The 18,477-nt window shown below is 43.2% G+C and overlaps 1 protein-coding gene across 1 annotated transcript in view; it reads left to right on the top strand.

Annotated features, from left to right (window-relative positions):
• Window positions 1-18,477, top strand: part of Lhfpl2 (LHFPL tetraspan subfamily member 2) — a 148,240-nt gene that overhangs the window by 10,159 nt on the left and 119,604 nt on the right. The window contains exon 2 of the mRNA XM_026393290.2: window positions 2,281-2,356. The gene's annotated coding sequence lies outside the window, so the exon portion shown is untranslated. The remainder of the gene's footprint in view (window positions 1-2,280; window positions 2,357-18,477) is intronic.

Raw genomic sequence — 18,477 nt, 5'->3', positions numbered from 1 at the left:
AAAGTTGGTTCAGATGGGCCCCATCCTCCCCGGACCAGCTCTGTTCTGATCTAAGTGAATTGGGAGATTAAGTATCAGCTTTCCACATCATTATATCAGCATTAACCTCCACTTCTATAGATGCAGGATCCGTCTCAGCTGCACCCTAGAGGCAAAGTCAGCTTATGAAACACACAAAATGAGAAATGGTTGGTGCGATGGGATGGGTGCGGTATAGCAGGAAGCCTGGGCACCACAGGCACAGGGGCAGGTGGGGAATCCCTAAAGCTGCAGTGTGCGGATGTGGGGTGTCATCTGCAGGGAGGAAGTTGAATTTCAGCAGTGTTGCTTGATGTGCATTGGAGTCCTCACTGTCCCTGTACCTCTGGAGTTCTGTGGCCTGTTTTCAAATCTTGCAGTTCAGCAAGCCATGTGGCCTTGGCAGGAGGGGCACACTGTGGAAGCTGAGTGTGTATCCATTCACTCACTTAATGATTGTACTGATCTGAAGACTGTTCTTTGAACCATTTTTTTTCCCCTCTAGTAAAGGAAAGTAAGCGCTGTGAAACAAACGAGGATGTGAGATTTTTACCTACATTTCACAGAAATATGCTTTTTCAGGGGAGGGAAACGATACAATTCAAAGACAGATGTAGCTACATGGGGCTGTTCTCAGTCTGAAGTACTTTATGGCTCCTGGGTGGCACTGGTGTCTTTGTAACCACACGGTTTTGTTCCACACCCCAGGAAGAAACTTGACCCTCTAATAAAACCACAGGAGCCTTCTGGGATGACCTCACTGTTTCGTTCCTGGAGTGGTCAGATTCTGTATCTAGGTGGAAGGAAAACCATCAAGAAGGAGAGGCATGTGTCCACTTTATTTGAAATTTCTCAAAACCAGTGAGGGCTACATTGCTTGGGGAAATAGAATCCCCCTGCAGTGCCATTTCCTTGTGCTCTAACCAGTTGGTCTTCAGGGCTAGGAACTGATCCAAGCCTCTACAAAACCAGCTTTGTGTATTTTCTCTTAAACAGAAATGGGCTTCAAAGGCCCCAGAGAATGTGCGGACTTGAGAATAGAGTTGGTGTTGGGTTATAAGCTGGGCCAGTTCCATCCTCTGTCCCTCAGAGCTGTCCTTTAGCAAGCATCAGAATCACCTGGAAGAGTTGGTAAAACACAGATTGCTGGGCTCTCCATCTCAGAGGCTCTGAGTTCTGGTAGGGTGGGGAATTTGTGTTTCTAACGGATTCCTAGGTGGTGCTGATGCTGCTGATCTGGGGACCACGTTTGAGAACCTTTGTGACCCGAGGCACTCATTGACCCCTGAGGGTGTGTTAAGTCAGGCAGACACTATTCCTGAGGTGGGGGGGCTATGGGTGATGGGTACTGGTGGCAATCACCTCTCACAGAGGAACCTGCAATTTGGAAACATTGGTTCTCTGGAGATGCTGGAGGGAGCCCTGGCTCCACCTCTGATCACGAGGGTCTTCCTTTTGGTTCTATCACAAGCAACCAGGGATGTGGCACTTTGGGTAGCTAAAAAGGGTGGTCGTTGCCTCCTTCCATCCCATTCTGCTTTCTGGTGTTGCTGAAAGCCTCTGAACCATGCCTTTCTCCTATACCTCTCTCACTTGCCTCAAGATAATATCCAATTCTCCTGAAATAACTGTAGGGATTTTTGTCATCTGACCATCTCCAATGGTCACCAACCGTTTCTTTTGTGATTCACTCTGTTCTTGCTTCAGGGCATCTCATTTTGCTGTTATTCTCTAGTATGGTCAACTCCAGCTTGTCAGGGCTCATCTTAGCCCTCACTTGCTCTAGAGAGTTTCTTTTATCTCCCCTGGAATTAGCTGGTACCTCTGCAGAGGTTCACATTTCACCTTGTATTTCCCTTGCTTTGATTCCTATCATCTGTATCAAGATTAGGATTGCTACCTGTTTACTTTTCTTTGTGAATTATAAGCTTCCTGAGGGCAGGGAACCCAACATGTGTTCATTTGTGTGCCGCCAGGCATATAGAAGGTTCCTGGCACGTAGAAGACTTTCTTAATTCTTCTGTGAAATAGATACTACAGCAGAGGAAGCTGAGGCATGGTAGATTATGCACCTGGCTTATGATTGTCCTGTCACTGAGTCAAACTCAGGATTTGCTCTAACCCCTTGGCCACGTGTCACTGGCCAAGTCTTTTGCTCTGAGGCTAAAGATCCCTAACTGGGGTCTGCAATTCTCTATGGGGCCCATTAAATGATAGGCTTCTCCAAATTAACAGATGTGGCTTTTTCCTGTTGTTTTTCAGGTAAACTTGTAAACTGACTGTTGAGTTCACAGCTGACCTGTACCTTCTGCATTTCATTAAGAAGCACCTCAAACAGGTAAGGGGTTGTTTCCAGGGTTCACTTATGCCTAGGTGACTTGTCCCAGAATGGTATGAAAATGCACTCTGATGACCACCCAAAGCTGTCATTCATGAGAAAGAAAATCCTTGAATGTAGGATATCATTTCCTCTATGGAAGGAGGAGAATGGTCCTCTGCCTCTGTTGTGAGTTACTGGAGATGTTTAATGGATGCTGGTGAACTTCTCATCAATCAACATTCTTTCCTTCTCCCCTTATTTGGAGCTGTGCTTTAATTTCCTCTTCCTCAAACTGGGCATGATGGCACACACCTGTAATCCCAGCAGCTTGGGAGGCTGAGGCAGGAGGATCACGAAGTCAAGGCCAGCCTCAGCAACTTAGTGAGGCCCTCAGCAACTCGATGAAATCCTGTCTCTAAATAAAATATAAAGGGCTGGGGTTGTGGCTCAGTGGTTAAGTGCTTCTGGGTTCAATACCCAGACCCACCCCGCATCCCCTGCAAAAAAATTCTGTTCCTCATTTAACAACCACCCAAAAGTTTACCTATTATTTATTAGATCATCTGAATGAGAGGCACTTTGGAGTTTAGCCTTTTTCCATCTATCTACTGAACAAATGGCTGTTTCTCTATCCCCACACAACCCCATGCTCTTGTCATGGAGAGCTTTGCTAACTTGTTTGTGCACATCTTTTTCCTTTAGTCTGTGAGTTCTTTTCTCCCATCTCCCACCTAGCATGGTTCCTGACTTGGAGCACATTTTCAATCAATAAATGAATGTTTATCTGAGGAAAAAAACATGCCCTAGTAAACTGAACTAAGGCATAGCCCCCTGACACAGGGAATATCGTAATGTAATTCTAAACCAATTAAGTGATTTGTAGAGTGCCTTATGGATTAATTACCTGTTTGCTTACATTACCACACATAATTGAAAATTACCATAATATAGTTAAATCAATAGGAATTTAGATTCTTATCCCTATTGAAAAGTATAAAAAGTAAGGCTTTTTTTTTTTTTTCATTACGTTTCTCCTGAATAGTGTAAGTGATTCTAGGTCATAGAACAATGATGGATAAATGACAATCCATGGCCCTCAGCAACCCCCACCTCTTGGCTGCAGTCAGAGAGACAACATTGTTAACTAGACCCTGGGAATCCCAGCATCCCAGCCGTTGGCGTGCAGTAGGATTGAACATGTATCTAAATGCATAGGCAGGTAGGGAGGAAATAACTGACTTCCCCAATTTGGAAACCTAAAGGAAATACAAATGTTTCTCAGTGGGTTGCATACTTGCTTGAAACATAGTCTAGATTTAAATAATTTAATGAAAAGCTTTAGATAGGTACATTTTATTTTCTCTGTACTTAGTAGGAGGGGGATACTAATTGGCTTGAGGTTGTAGAGCTTTATCCTGTGGAGTAGAAACCCCCAGGGTGGTGATTCACCTGAATGGGACCTGGATCATTTCAGAAGTTGATGGATGGTCGAATTCACGGAAACCGGGGCTTGTACTTAAATCTAACCAAAGACTACTTTTACAAAGGAGAATGTGGCCTTGAGGTTTTGCTCCTGCCTCCTATCTTTTCATTCTGCTTAGATAGCAGTCTGACTCATTGTTCAGCCTTTCCAGTTGCTGTTTTGGGCATGTGCAGCCCTAAAACAAAGAGAAAGAAATCGTCTTCCCATTTCTGTGTGTGCTTTCCACAACCTACTAGAGGTACCTGGCCAAAAAACGCATGTCAAAGCAATCACCTATCCATGGTCCACTACCTGGTGCTGAGTATCCTAGCTGCATAGCCACCTGGAAGAGAATTTATGAACAACAAGCCAGTAACTAAAATTTGACTCCCAGTTGACTCCCTTCATGGTCTTAAAGTTTCCTAGGGTTTGAGTAGAAAGAAGATTTGAACTTTGCCCAGGAATTTCCAGTCTCCATGGAATCAGTTTGTCTATCATACTTGGAAAATAAGCTAACAAAAATGAAATTAAAAGGTTCAGATGTTAAAATATATGAGTGGGCTTTAGTCATCTTTGGAATTTGAGATATTCCTGAATATTTGTGTTGCACTATGGCTGAGGTGGCTGTGTGCAGGGCCCTTGTATCTGTGCTTCACGTTGCCCAGCACATGAGGAGTGCTTACCAATTTATAATGAGCCTCTAGGAGATGTCTGGCTCTCCGTACCTTATGTTTTATAATATAGTTCTTCCAGATTTGAAAAAAATCACAATGAGGTAAATCAAGAGGTTAGGTTATTGGGCTGGGCTTCTTCCCACAGGTCTGTATTCAGGCATACTTCACAGAGGTCTCTAGCTTAATTTTGGCTACTCGACGTCATCCTACTTAGAACACCAAGAAGGAGTATAGTTCCTCAGTTCCTAGAGCTTCTGAACTTGGAATATGTCTTTCGGACATGTACTATGGTGTTATTCTTTCACTCAGTGAAATGTTTACACTTGCTAAAGATGGGACTGTGAGTGCCTCATCAGACAAATTTGTAAATTAGAGTGTTTTTAATAAAATTGTTTTGGTATGTTGACCTTGATCCAAAGACACTGTCTTGTGTGGTCCCCTTATGTTGTAAGTAGGCTTTGGGAACAATAGGAATAGTGACAACTAGTGGACTCAGCAACTGGTCCACTGGTCTTGGATGCCAGTATTATTATCATCCTGAGTTTTGATTGACAGTTTCTTTTATTGATGAAATGCTGGAAACAGGTACCAATGCCTAAATAAAGAAACAGGCTCCAATCAAGATCAGGTTTTTGTTGTTGTTGTTTCTGGGTGAAACCTTAATGATCAGCTATAGTTCCTTAAAGAGGAAGCAAAATCTCCAAAATAGCCTTTTAAGTTTCAGTGCAAAGCTGGCTCCTTTATTGATATCTCTGGGAAAACTCTGCTGTGTTCCATTTCTAGATCTCAATCAATGCATAATTTAGGAACCACTTTTTTCTTGGATCAGGTAACTTGTCAGCTGTAATTTGTAGGCTGGTTTGTCTTATCCACTGTAGGAGTTTTGTTGTTGATTTGAAAAATTTACAGGCTCTTTTTTTCTAGGAAAAGTTGATTTTTAGTAGAATTCCTTGGACTTTTTACTTTACAGGACTAGAGGTGTTGTTTTAATCACTTTCATGGCCTCTTTTAGTTAGGAAATGACTTCCCCATTCCTTGGGGTCCTTTTAGGGTTATGGTCCTGAGTTTAAAGGAAACTCTTTAGAAAGCTAATTAATAAAAGCAACTTTTCCCAATAGACAAAAATAGCAAAAAAATTTTCTCCTTCCATCTCTTTTAATGATAAATTACCTCCATTTTATGATTTCTTTTCCCTGTAGATCATTCTTAAGATGAAAAATTTCTGAAATTCCGTTTTCTCAGGTTCCTTCTTCAGATCTGGTGAAGCCTTGGTCTGTTTCCATTAGCCTCACCCATGCCGACGTTTCCCCCACTTGGTGGTGGTGCCCACCTCTCTTGTATCTCTGCCTCCAGTGAGAAGCCCTCTTCCCTTTATGGCTGCAATCTGGAAAAGAAAACAAATAGCCGAAGCTCCCATTGTAGCCCAGCAGGCTGGGGAAAGTAGTTCTCATTCTCCTTATTTGTGGGTTCAAAGTGCATGTAACATTTTATGGGGGCGATCAGCCCTCCCAAGGTGCTGGCTTGAGTGGGCCTGTGTTTTCGCCTGGTGGACAATTAACCACGCTGACCTCCTCCTTTGCTTCGGCATTTCTGGCTGAGTTGACGCTAATGCTCTGAGAAGGGGCTGCTGCTCCTTTGAGCCGAGCACCAGGCCAGGGTGGGGAAACATTTGATCTTGTTCAAAGGGGATGTCTCTGAAGCATGAAGATTGAACTGATTGTGACCCCACCCCGGGGAAGGAGAAGCGCCCGCTGGAGAGCAGGCCAGGAGGAAGAAGCCCCTGGTTACTAATCCCATCGGCCTGTGGGTCTTCAGGGTCTCATATCTGTTTAGAGGAGAGAGAATTAGGGTGGAAGACAATAAAGCAGGCCTTAAATGAAAGGGGCAGGGGGTCATTTTATCTAATTTTGTGGTTGTTACAGAGGAATAAAAGACAGGAGATAATTTCATTAGCCCCTGTGAGATCTTTATTACAGCGATATGGCGTTTTGGGAGGTGACAGTTTTCTTCCTGGGAGGGGCGGGGAGCCACATAACCTGTAAGTCCCTGTGGACGGGAACGTGTAGTTACTCCTGTCGTAAGTGGGAGGCTGGGAGCTGTGAGTCCCAGTTTGTGAGTGCCAGCTCCTCAGGCACATGATGCTCCAACTGAACATGAATCCATCAGGCAGGTGATTGCGTCTAGAGCTGGGATGTTTGACCTCTGAGGAAAGCTCATGGGTCATCTGTTGCTGACCTGACTTGTTTGGGGCACGATAGTCATCCTGCACGTTCTCTAGAGCTGAGCATTGTTCAGAGCCTTCAGCCACACGATGGGGAATTAGCAGAGGAGGGGGAGCAGGTGCCTCGGTGCCTTCTGTTTGCTGAGTACTGTGCTGTTCACAGTGGAGGCTCCTGTCTGTTGCTTTTTAAAAGCCCTGCTGGGTAGGCAGGTATTCCTATCCATGTTTACAGAGAAGGCAGTGAGGCAGAGACAGCTCGTGTGATTTGCCTCAAGTCTCCCTGGAGGGAAGTGGGAATCTGAATTCTATCCCTGGACTCATAACATTCAATTGAAGCTTTTTGTGTCATTATTAGAAGAAACGGGGGAGGAGGAGGAGGAGAAGGAAGAAGAAGAGGAGGATGCTAAGTTTTTTTCTGAGATGGGAAGATGGTGGTGAGTGGACAGTTCTATGTACCAGCCACCAGCTGGCACCATTCCCCAAGGCAGCTTGGTTTCTTTCTGAAGAGGGGCAGAGTGGCCAGGGCAGGGAGACAGGGGATGGAGGGGATTGACAAGGGGAGTGGGGAGCTGTCAGTGTGGCGGGACTGTCCTAAGCATAGTGATGGCTGATTCCTTGAGTGCTTGTGATTGGGAGGCATGGCGGCACCCACTGTCCACCTCCCTCCATTCACGTTCTCACTGTCGGGTTGTTTTCTTGTCTTTAGCATCTCTTCCTCGACTCTGTAAATTTCTGCTTAATATTTGTGAACTTAGCTCTGACAAAAAGAGAACCTCTGTTGAGATGTGATAATAAAAACTGTGTTAAGGATTAAAATGTTAAGTAAACTTTCAACCATTGCTTAGGCTCATATAGTTTGTATAAAAATCTGTTTTCCCCATTGATTCAGGAGATATTTCTCCCCCTCTCAGTTGACCATGGAGGCTGTAGATCCCTTCCTTTCTGGTGGGCACGGTGCTCTTAAGAACTCGTAGAGGTGAGAAAGTGCTAATTGTTTTCCTGAGGTGTCGTGGTTTGTTGAGGGAGAGGGGTAGAGAGGGCAGATCTTCACTTGGTTCACTAATGCTTCCCTGAGTCCTGAGTCCTGAGGAAGACTCTCTGCCCTCTGTTCCCTGGAGGCAAGAGTCCTCTTGCTTTGGCCCTGTGTGGTTCCTTTCCTTCAGGACTGTGGCTAATCAGAAGTTGGCTGCACTTCAGTGCCTCTTAAAAGCTTTTCTCTCTGGCTCTGTTCAGGAAGTTGAAGTGCAGTGTCAGAAATGATGTGAGTTGATGAAGAAGAAATAAGCAAACCCAGGCAACATGTGAGGAAGGCTTGGCAGCCTCGCTGCTGTTTTGCTGTAGTTTTGATCTGAAGGAACCAGATTTCCTCCACGTGGAAGGTTCCTGGGCCAAGAGGCCTGAGATGTGCATGTCCGTTGGTCTTCCAGATTAGGGCACCACTTAGTCTGATAAACTCTGGGATGAAAACATGTAATTTATGGTTGGCAGAATGGAGATAAGTCACATGGCTGCAGCCAGAGCTATATGAATGTGGAGTGAAAATAGCATCTGTTCAGGGGAGCAGAACATTTCAGAATACTTTAGTCCTCTCTGGGCATCAGTGCAGAAAGTGGAGAAGAGGAGAGCTGGGAGGGACTTTGTAGAGCTTCTTGTCTGAGCCCCTTATTTCAGTTTGAGATCCTGAAGGACTTGGTGGAAGCCCTGTTAGGGTAGGCGCCCTTGTCTGTCTTATTTACTCACCTTCATATCTCTGCTCCCTGGCATGTATTAGATACTTAACATGCATTTGTTAAGTGAATGAATGCTGGAAATGAAAATACCACTTCTGACTCCCCGTCTAGTGCTCTGAGACCTATACAGGTTGCAGAGGCCGTAAGAAGGGGTGCCAGGTAGCTTTTATGTAGTTAAGATTTTCTTTAGATTACATATCGTTTAGAAAATGGAACTGTAATAAGATCTAGCTGGTTTGTTCAGGTTGGTGGTGAGTTTCAGGGAAAGGCGGACCTACTCAGGCTTGGCAGGTAGGTGGCCACATTGCTGTGCACCAGGGACCCCTTTCACATTGGGTTCCATGTCAGCAGTGCCCTGGGGACTTGGGTGCCTCTGCCTCCCTGGAGGAATCGGGATGACTGTGGAATATGTGGGCTGAAGTTACCCCTCTCCCTAAGCTTACCCTCCTCTGTGTCCCAGTGGCTGCAGTGTGACTGCGAGGTCCGGGTGTTGGAGACTGTGGCAGCAGAAGGGCTATGTTTTCTACAGGGTATCGACTGCTGTCCCATCCCATTTTGAGAACTTCAGTCCTGCTGTTGTGGGCCACAACCAAGGAAGCCATGTCTTGCAGTGGGCTGTGCTTAGAAACCCACAGTGGGAAACCCGGTGTGGTCAGAGGCCACACCGCTGGCCACTTAAAGCCTTGCCATTTGTTTACCTCCCTTACTTAACTTTCTGGTTAATTCTCAAAAAAGAGATTTATGATGACAGTTGAAGGAAGTTTTAAAATTTAGAATAATTATAGGAGATTAATTCAGGATTAAAGGTCGCTAAAGGGAATTTGTAGTCAACAGGTACCAATGCTTAAATAAAGTCAAGAAAGTTTCTTTAAATTCACAAGTGCTGGCCCGAGGAGACATCACTTTTTGCCATTTGGTAGGTTTAGTCCACCTACTCAAGTCTGCCCTCCCCTTACGGCTGAGAATGTGTCTCTTTAAATGGACCTTCAGGCTTCACCACTTGCCTGTGATGTTTTGGGGGAGACAGTACTTTCTCTGGGCACTGCTATAGTTTGCATCTGGAATGTCCCCCAAAGGCCTGTGTATTAAAGGCATGGTCCCCAGCCTCTGGCACAATTGGGAGATGGTAGAAGCTTTAAGAGGTGGGGTTCATGGAAGGGGATGTCCTCAAAGGGGATAGTCTCTTTCTATTTCTATTTCTGGTCTTGCCTGTGAGGTTAGTGACTTTCTCTGTCACATGCTCCTGCCATGATGTGTTTCTTTGTCAAAAGCAACAGGATCAACCAACCCTGACTGACGCCTCTAAAACTGTGAACCAAATAAACCTTTACGGGGCCAGGGGAGTGGTTCTTTGGTAGAATGCTTGTACAAAGCCCTGGGTTCAGTCTCTGAGAGCTGCAAACAGAGTAAGATAACCTTTCTTCACTTTAAGCTGCTTTATCTTGGTTATTTGTTACAGTCCAAAAAGCAGACTAACACAACTAACCATTTTCATGGGGAATTTCCATGCTACCTCGGGAGGGGCGGGGGAACATGGTACCTTCTGAAACCCCCTTTCACTATTTGCCTGACTTCTGTTATCTTTTTATGATGTTATCTTTGTATGAACTCTTCTTTCTCCCTAGAAAATATATAGTAGACAGCCCATCTCCTGGTGGTGCAGAAAACCAGCTGTAGTCAAACACTGATTGAAGACTGCACAAAGAGCCGGTTGGGTTCCGCCTTTTGCTCTGTATTAAAGATCACAGGGCTTCTTGATGTAAAGCTGGCAGGCTTTCTGCAGGCCAAAGGTCAATCTGAGCAGGTCTCCATACCAGCAAGAAGAGTTATTACTGTTGTCTGGGTTATTAGAACTTGAACAAAAAGCAAACTTAAACTCACTCAGTGGCAAGTGCTTTGTTTTTTGTTGAGAGGCTTTGAGAAGTGATTTGGGGGCAGTGTCCTTATAGTGTGGAGTTCTCATGGTGGCTGTTATTAGCGCTGAGGTAGTTATGTGTGAGTTGGTCCTGTTGCACGGTGCTAGCAGAGTGCTTGGGAAGAGAATAATAAATATTTACTTGATCTCAAAATATCCTATGTGCAAAAACCCTATAAATTAGAAAGAAATTAAGACTACATACATGCTGATAGTTTATTTGAAAAATGTAGTTTCATTCATTCATTTATATATGGGGATTCTTTTCATCAGGATTCTTGAAGGTACAAACAAAATCGAGGTGGAAATACCCCGTTCTCTCAGACGTGATGAACCTTGAGCTTTTATGGAAGGTATTTTAGAACCCTGTCGTGGAAAACTACAGGTTTGGTATTGCTGTTGATGAAAGCAAAACCTTTTATTTAAAATTTATTTGCCAGTTTTATTGCATGTGATATAGTTTCAATACAGGTGTTCTCCCTCTCCCTCTCACCCCCCCTCCCCCCTCCCCTCTCTCTCTAAAGTGCTATGTGACTTTATAACCATAGTGACAGAAAAAAGTTAATAGAGAGCGGTAGTGCTTATGTTTACAAAATCAAATGCTGAAATGCCTTGGAGTTCTGTATTCACAGAATTCCAACTCACTAAAAACTAATGCTGTTAGAAGATTGGCTTATATTCATGGTTTTCTTATTGCAAAATGAAGTAGAATGTGTGTACTCCTTAATTACACCCGAAACAAGATATAAATCACTTAAGTACTGTTTTCTATAGAGTAGGAGTGAAAGAATCAAAGTTTGAGGCTACTTTGCAAGAATTTGCTCCTGTTTTTACAACAGAAATCTGAGAAGTCTTTGATCTTTTCTTCCATTTGTATTTTCTATATTTTCTCTAGATTTCCTCGCTTACTATGTATACTCTTTTCCTACAACTAGGATAAAATCCCTGATTGTCACCCCCACTTCATCACCCCTCTCGTAAGGCTAGATTCTTGGGGTCTTAATGAGGGGACCAGGTTCTTCCCCCAGCCACACCACTCTCAAAGGAGTCTCATTCTGTATCCTCCACTCCTTTCTGAATCCTAGTTGTAGCTCAGAGACAGCCTAGCTTAGCCTGAATCTAAAGACTGCATTTTCTGTACCCTGAAAATGTCAAAGATTATATACATAGGGTAGAGTTGTTTTTGGTAATTATGCAGCCTTTTAACAATTTTTTACCAACTGAGAAACAATGGAGAACCTATCTCAGACTCTTTGGAGAGAGAATGCTTGGGAGATAGCTCTTCCCTGCTCCGTTTTTCTCAGTGAAGATGGTCTCAATGTGTGGTGATCCAGCCTTGAGAATTGGGCAGACCTGAGGTCTGATCTCTGCTCCCCACTCAACAGGCTTATGACATAAGGCACAAGGACTTGGTTTTCTCATCTGTAAAATAGGGATGATCACGCCTATTCTGTGGAACATTAGGAGAACTAAACGAGGTAATTTACATAAGGCCTGTTTCTACCTGGAATTTACATAGTGGGAGCAAGTCAGCTTGGAGTTTTCTGGTACCTCCTGCAAGCTTCTCCCTAATAGTTTCCCTGTGGCTCTCCAAGGTGCTCAGAGTGTTGTAGCTGAAGTTGTTTTGGGGCGTGTAGCATGTATTGCTTTTAATTCCTGTCACTCTGTCCATGACAGAGCTTGTTGGTGAGTTTCCTGGTGCCCTGTGCCTTGTATTTACCTTTACTCTAGAGGAAATTGGCATTTACTGGGACTTCCTTTGCCTTTGGGATCAAGGGACTTCTAGAATGTGTATTTTGATGGGAGTTAAAATTAATATTCATTTAACAAATTAAGTTAGCATTGTGGTCAGATTTGTTAGAGAATGTGTGTTTTTGGATGGAATACCTTCCTGGTGAGGGCCAGTCTTGGGAATAGTCAAGACCCTACTTTCTGGGCTGATATCTTAGTTGGGAAGGGTGAGGCAAAGCCCCCAGATTGTGTTAAAAAAAGTGTTTATGTTTGTCCTGGGAGAATAGCAACATCTCACACACCATTAACAGGCTTGGCCTGCCAGCAGTCCTGTGTTACAGTATGCAGCAACTTAGCAATGTAATTTATTTCCTTCAGGGAAATGTGGTTTATGTGCCCTGTATCAGTGTCATTGAAACCTTGTTTTAAGAGGAAAACAGCAATTAATGTTTGGAAATAGGAAATAGCTTCACAAATTTGTGGTGGAAGAGACCCAATAAAAATGACTATCAGGAGTTCCCTGAAGGTGTGTGTAAGAGTTTATAAATGGTGTTTTCTGTCTAGTAAATTGGCAGCTTTTGATTTGTAAGTATTAACTGAAGTATGACTGCCCAAACAGCTGGCTCTGTGAGGGTATTACGGCAAGGAAGAAAGTAACTGCATGGGTACACACAGGCCAGCATCTGTGTCATCTTAGGGACAGGTGGCAGAGGTCGGGGTGTGTTTGGCCAGAGGAGGCCATGTCTGTGTCATTGTTGCTATTGTTCTCCTGCTGAGAGATGACAGATGGAAGAGTCTGCACTGAAAGAGCAGCTATTAATCTGTAACTCTTGGTTTGCTTGTACCCATACATAAACATTTCAGCTCTTATTTTAAGAAATGAAAGACCACAGCATGTGGGAGCCACTAAGTACTGAATCTTTAAAGCTGATTCTTGTGTGTTTGTTTTTAGTATTACTGATGAATCTGAGCCACCTAAATTAAAAGTAACTCTTTTTTTAAAAAACTTTTTTTAGTTATAGATGGACACACTATCTTTGTTTTATTTATTTATTTATTTATTTATTTATTATGGTGCTGAGGATCGAACCCCGTGCCTCACGCATGTGAGGCAAGCGCTCAACCACTGAACTACAACCTCAGCCCCTAAAAGTAACTCTTCATTATTGTGTTAAAGAATGGTTTCATGAAGAATTAGTTTCAGACTTTTAGTTGGAGAACTTTTTTTTCCCTTGGTGGGAGTGGGTTTGAACTGCTGTGGCTCTACCACAACAGAGCTATATCTTCAGCCCTTTTATTTTTTATTTTGAGCCAGGGTCTCGTTAAATTGCTGAGGCTAGCCTCAAACTTTTGATCCTCCTGCTTCAGCCTCCTGAGTAGCTGCAATTACAGGCTTATGCCACCATGCCTGGCTTTAGTAGGATTCTTTAAAATGAGATATTTCTGTGGAGCTGCAGCATATGTGTGTGTAACTCATAGCAATTAAACTATACAGGCATTGTTCAAAACAGAGGGAGAAAAATAACGAAATAATGTGGAACTGCTTAGCAGTCAGCTCAATGAGAGAATGTGCCTGAGAACAGGATTTATCAACCTTGGCGCTATTGACATTTTGCAGTGGATAATTCTTTGTTGTGGGTGTTGTCCTGTGTATTATAGGAGGTTTAGCAGCATCCTGGCCACTCCTGACTGGATGCCAGTAGAACCTTTCTCCTTTAGTCAGGATATTGAAAGGTGTCTCCAGACACTGCCACGTAAACGTGCCCTGGGTTGGGAGAGGGCATCACTGTCCAGGGTGCAAACCTCTGCCCTGGCGTGGCAGGGATAGAGGTGCTTTTCAGTCTGTGGCTCCCTTTGAGGATCTTTGAGATTTTCTTTGCAGACTCTAAAGGATGGCTCTGAGCCAGTTAGTTCAGAGCATTAAAGATTTATTCCTCAAGGAGAACAGCCTCAGTGAAAAGTCTCCTAGAAGTTTGTCAAGGCTATAGACATGTAAAAAAAAAGTAATTGATCCATTGATAGATCTTTTTTAGCCTTTTCAGTTCAGAATTTCTTGGTATTAATGGTCTTATGGCTGATTTCTAAACTCTGAGTTTGTTTAATACCATTGTGCTACATCTCTGCTGTTTTGGAGGAGGGTGGGGGGAGTCATTCTGGTTCCTTTTTGGGCTCAGAGTCCCGAAACAGGCCATTCTGAGTCTATTCACTGCCAGACCCAATATAGCTTACCTTTATCAGGGTGTTTGGATTATTATTATTATTTTTTGTAGTATGATACAAGAGGTTCTGGATTTTAAAATAAACTCTCCTTGACTCTGGGTGGGCTGTCACTACTCCTGAGTGTGACAGAAGTGTGCCACGTCACTTCTGAGTCTGGGTCACGGAAGGGCACACAGTTTCCGCTTTGTTGGCTGGAACGCTGTTCTAGTCTGGAGCTGCTGTTTACGAAGCCTGACTACCATAAGACTGTTATGGCAGAAGAGACCCCATGCCAGTGGGTAGTCTCAGCTAAAATCAGTCTTTCAGCCATCTCCACATGTGAATGGAGCCATCTTGGATCCTGGAGACTAGACATCCACCGGCTTAATACCAGCCCTGGCCTCTGCCATTGCCCCAGGGAACAGTTGCTCCTTGCTCAAATTCCTGACTCATAAATGTAAGTCACTGTTAAAAATTGTTGTTTTAGATGACCCCGGGGGGGGGGGGGAATCAGTCTCTTCATCTGTGTTCTACTGAAAAATTTATCCCAGAAGCTTCTTGAGATGTAGTTTTTTGTTATTCTGAAGATTTCTTTTTTTCTTTGAAGAATTTCTATTTTAGAGGCTGTGGCTCAGTGGTAGAGCGTTCGCCTAGCACATGTAAGGCGCTGGGTTCGATCCTCAGCACCACATAAAAATAAATAAATAAAATAAAGATATTGTGTCCAACTACAACTAAAAAAAATAAAAAAATAATTTCTTTTTTAGTTGTAGATGGACACAATACCTTTATTCTGTTTATTTATTTATTTATTTTAATGTGGTGCTGAGAATTGAACTCAGTGCCTCACACATGCTAGGCATGCGCTCTCCTACTGAGTCACAATCCCAGCCCCTGTTATTTTGAAGAATTTTTAAAGAGTGATCCTACTAATATATAAGTTCTGCCCACTTTGTTGACTTTGGTGATTTTTGGGTGTAGTCTATGAAAATATTACCAAATCTTTTAATTATAATAAATATGCTTAGTGGCCACTATTGAACAACAGCAATAAAGGAGATGTTGCTCTGCTTTCTTCTGGATATGAGAGTCAGAGCCCTGTCCTGTCCTGTGTTATTGCTCTCATGTCTCAAGGCAACTCTGGACCCTTCCTGAAGTTCATAGTTTGAATATTTTGAAATTATTCTTACAAGGAGAGATCAGTTTATCTTAAATTCAGGCCTGGGGTTTATATGCACTTTAAAAGAAGTGTCTAAAAAATGGTGAAAGCAGCACCTATGCATGCAGAGAGAAGCACATCTGTGTATCTACTAGCAGACAGAATAAACTGTCCTTGGTCACTTTTCTTTCCCTTTGGGCTGAGCCAGTGGAAGGAAAATAATTATTTAAATGTGTCTCTTTCTTACAAGAGTACTAATAGTTTTCATATAAATGTGAAGTTACCGGAACTTTTAAGAAACCCTAGCAATGGCATAATACTTACCATAAGGAGGGACTGTGACACTTCAGATCTTGAGACTGTGTAATGAGTGCTTCTGGTAAGAAGGGCTGGCTTCAAGAAAGTCAGGATTAGTAGCCCACATGCAAGGTTTTCCTTATTTGGGGGCAGGTGGGCTGGTAAGCTACCTTTTAGCAGGTGGTTCCAAAATTCAAAGAAGTCCAGCTTGTTAGAGATGTGGACTGTTAATCCTGATGTCAGTGGGAAGAGTTGGACTCATATCAGGAATGTCTGTGATGTTGCAAAGAGAGCAACAGATATTTTCTAACAAAGGCTATGAAGGATTACCAGTGAAAATCAGGCTTCCCTAGGGTTACTGTGAGGATCTTCCATATCCTCAGTTCTTTTTGCATCTTTTTCTATCTTCTCTGAGTCAGTAAACAGACAGGGATTAGGAGAGACAAGAATCTGTCTCATTGGCATAGTTTTCTGAAATTTAAATGTGACTGCCTTGGGATTCTTACTAAAATTCACTTTCTGGCTTTGAGTTTTGTGTAAAATGCCCTCAGAGGCAGTCTATTATCAGAGTAGTTACTAAGGAAACCTGGGAAAAGAGATTTGGATTTGCTGTTGTACTCTGAGAATGAAGAGTAGAAGAACAGAGAATGGAGTGAAGGAGGAGCACAAGGGCTGGGGATATGGCTCAGTTGGTAGAGAGCTGCTTGCCTTGCATGCACAAGGCCCTGGGTTCAATCCCCAGTGCACCACCCCGCCCCCACACACACACAAAAGGAGGACAAGTAGTACTTCTGAAATGTTAATACTGTTTCCCACAGTAGAGGGAAGTCAAAGCCTTCTTCAACATGTGGTAGAGAAAGTCTTGAACTTTGAGTTATAAACTGTGACTAACCAAGATAAATCAAGCTGGTAGAATCACATGGTTAGAAGACCAGGCTTTGGAAAAGACTGTTGGTTTGGAACCAGCTCTAACAATTTACCAGCTGGGTGATCTTTGGAATGTTACTTGAAGTCATTTTTGTGTTAGTTCCCTTGTTGGTAAATTGGGGTTAATCATACCTCTTAGGTTCTTGTAATGGTAACAGAGATGAGAGGTTTGTGTGTCTCATATGGTGAGAAGCACATCTATTAGTCTGATGTAGAACTGATTTTTAAATATCAGAGGTGGAGTTTAGAAGTAAATTCTTTCTCTTTAAAATGATTGATCTTTACACAGAGCCTCAGGTGCTCATGTGTGGGTAGAGTGAGCTTTCCTGCCATCTCCCACTCTCTTGAGACCCAGGGGGAGTTTCCTGGCCAGCGGAGGTGGGACAGTTGCTCTAGCAGATTCCTCTTTCTGGCTCTGTTTCCTAAGGGCAAATGGAAATACCCTTGATTCTTTTGCAAATAACCAGGCAAACTGGTCACACTGCCCCAAGCATTGAGAGTAACTAGACCAGATTCAGGGCCAAGATTATTCAGGCATATTTCACTCACAGAGCTGTTTTAAACCCAGAGGCAAACCCTATCGTCCACTAATATTCCCAACAGCATTGGCACCAAAATCAACTTCAGTCATCAAGCATAATTTCTAAAGCCTCTTCTTCGACTACTGTATCCAAGGAAACAAAGTGTTATGAAGTAGCATTTCCTTAGGGTGTTCTAGGTTGTGGAGAGGATGTCGCCAGGGCTCTCTCACAGTAGTTTACCATTTCCCATTATCCTCCCCATAATCAATCCTTTGGAGACATTACCCCTCCTTACCCCATTTGTACCCCACCTGATAAATCTGAGTCAGAAGACGGACATTTTCCCAAGACCATTCAACCAATAAACAGTAGAACTAGATTTTAAATCATAATTTTGCTTGATTCAAAGTCTGTTTTAAATCATTATTCTGGCTAGCCTTAATATGAAATAAGCATGGATAGTTCAATTTGAATTGATTTAAAATTTTGACCCTGAGAATTACAAGCAAAGAAGGATGAAGAACACTGATGACAGAAGGTTGATTATATGCAAACAGAAGAGAGTAATAATTGGTATCTGTTTTGCAGCAGGTACTGCACATTTATTAACATATTCGTGCATCTTCTTGAGCGGGCATTAGACCCATTTTCATAGAGAGGTGATAGATCCTCAGTGAGCATAAGTAACATGTATGAATAACGCAACTAGCAGGTGGCAGAGTGGGAATGTGAATCCTTCTCTCACCATGCTGTGCTTGAAAAGCATGGGAAGTTTTCCTTGCCTGTTCCCTTCCAGTTACCTCTAGGGTACATGGGGGTAATCCTAAACTTATGAACCAGAAAAAAAAAGAGTACATGTTCCAAGTCTGTCATGGTCTTATAGAGCCAGCTGCATCCATTTTCTTCTTTTTAAAATTTTTTGTTAGTGCATTATAATTATACATAACAGTGGGATTTGTTATGCATTCATTTCTTATCCAAGAAATTTACCCTCGTCTTAAAGAGAGAAGCAAGCCCATAACAGAGGTAGAAGGCTGGTAAAGGAAGCATGACCTCTGCCCCTCTGGGGAACCTGGAAAAGGGCTTATAGGAATTTCACATTCTGTACCATCAAATGTGTCAGCTTCTGTGCACAACTGCCCGTCCCACGGAGCTGCCTGATCCGTTCGTGCTTTGTCTGCCAGGTGTGCGTTTGGTGGAGTTTCCTGGGGAGGGAGGCTGGTGAGTCTCTGTGCTCAGGCGATTCGTGGACCATCCCATGTGTATCATGAAGGGTGGCCTGGGCTCAGCTTTCTATCATTAG

This window comes from Urocitellus parryii, chromosome 1 (genome assembly GCF_045843805.1).
Source record: "Urocitellus parryii isolate mUroPar1 chromosome 1, mUroPar1.hap1, whole genome shotgun sequence".
In the NCBI taxonomy this organism is placed as follows: Eukaryota; Metazoa; Chordata; class Mammalia; order Rodentia; family Sciuridae; genus Urocitellus; species Urocitellus parryii.
The sequence above is the reverse complement of the archived record's forward strand: the minus strand, read 5'-3'. Positions and strand labels throughout refer to the sequence as shown.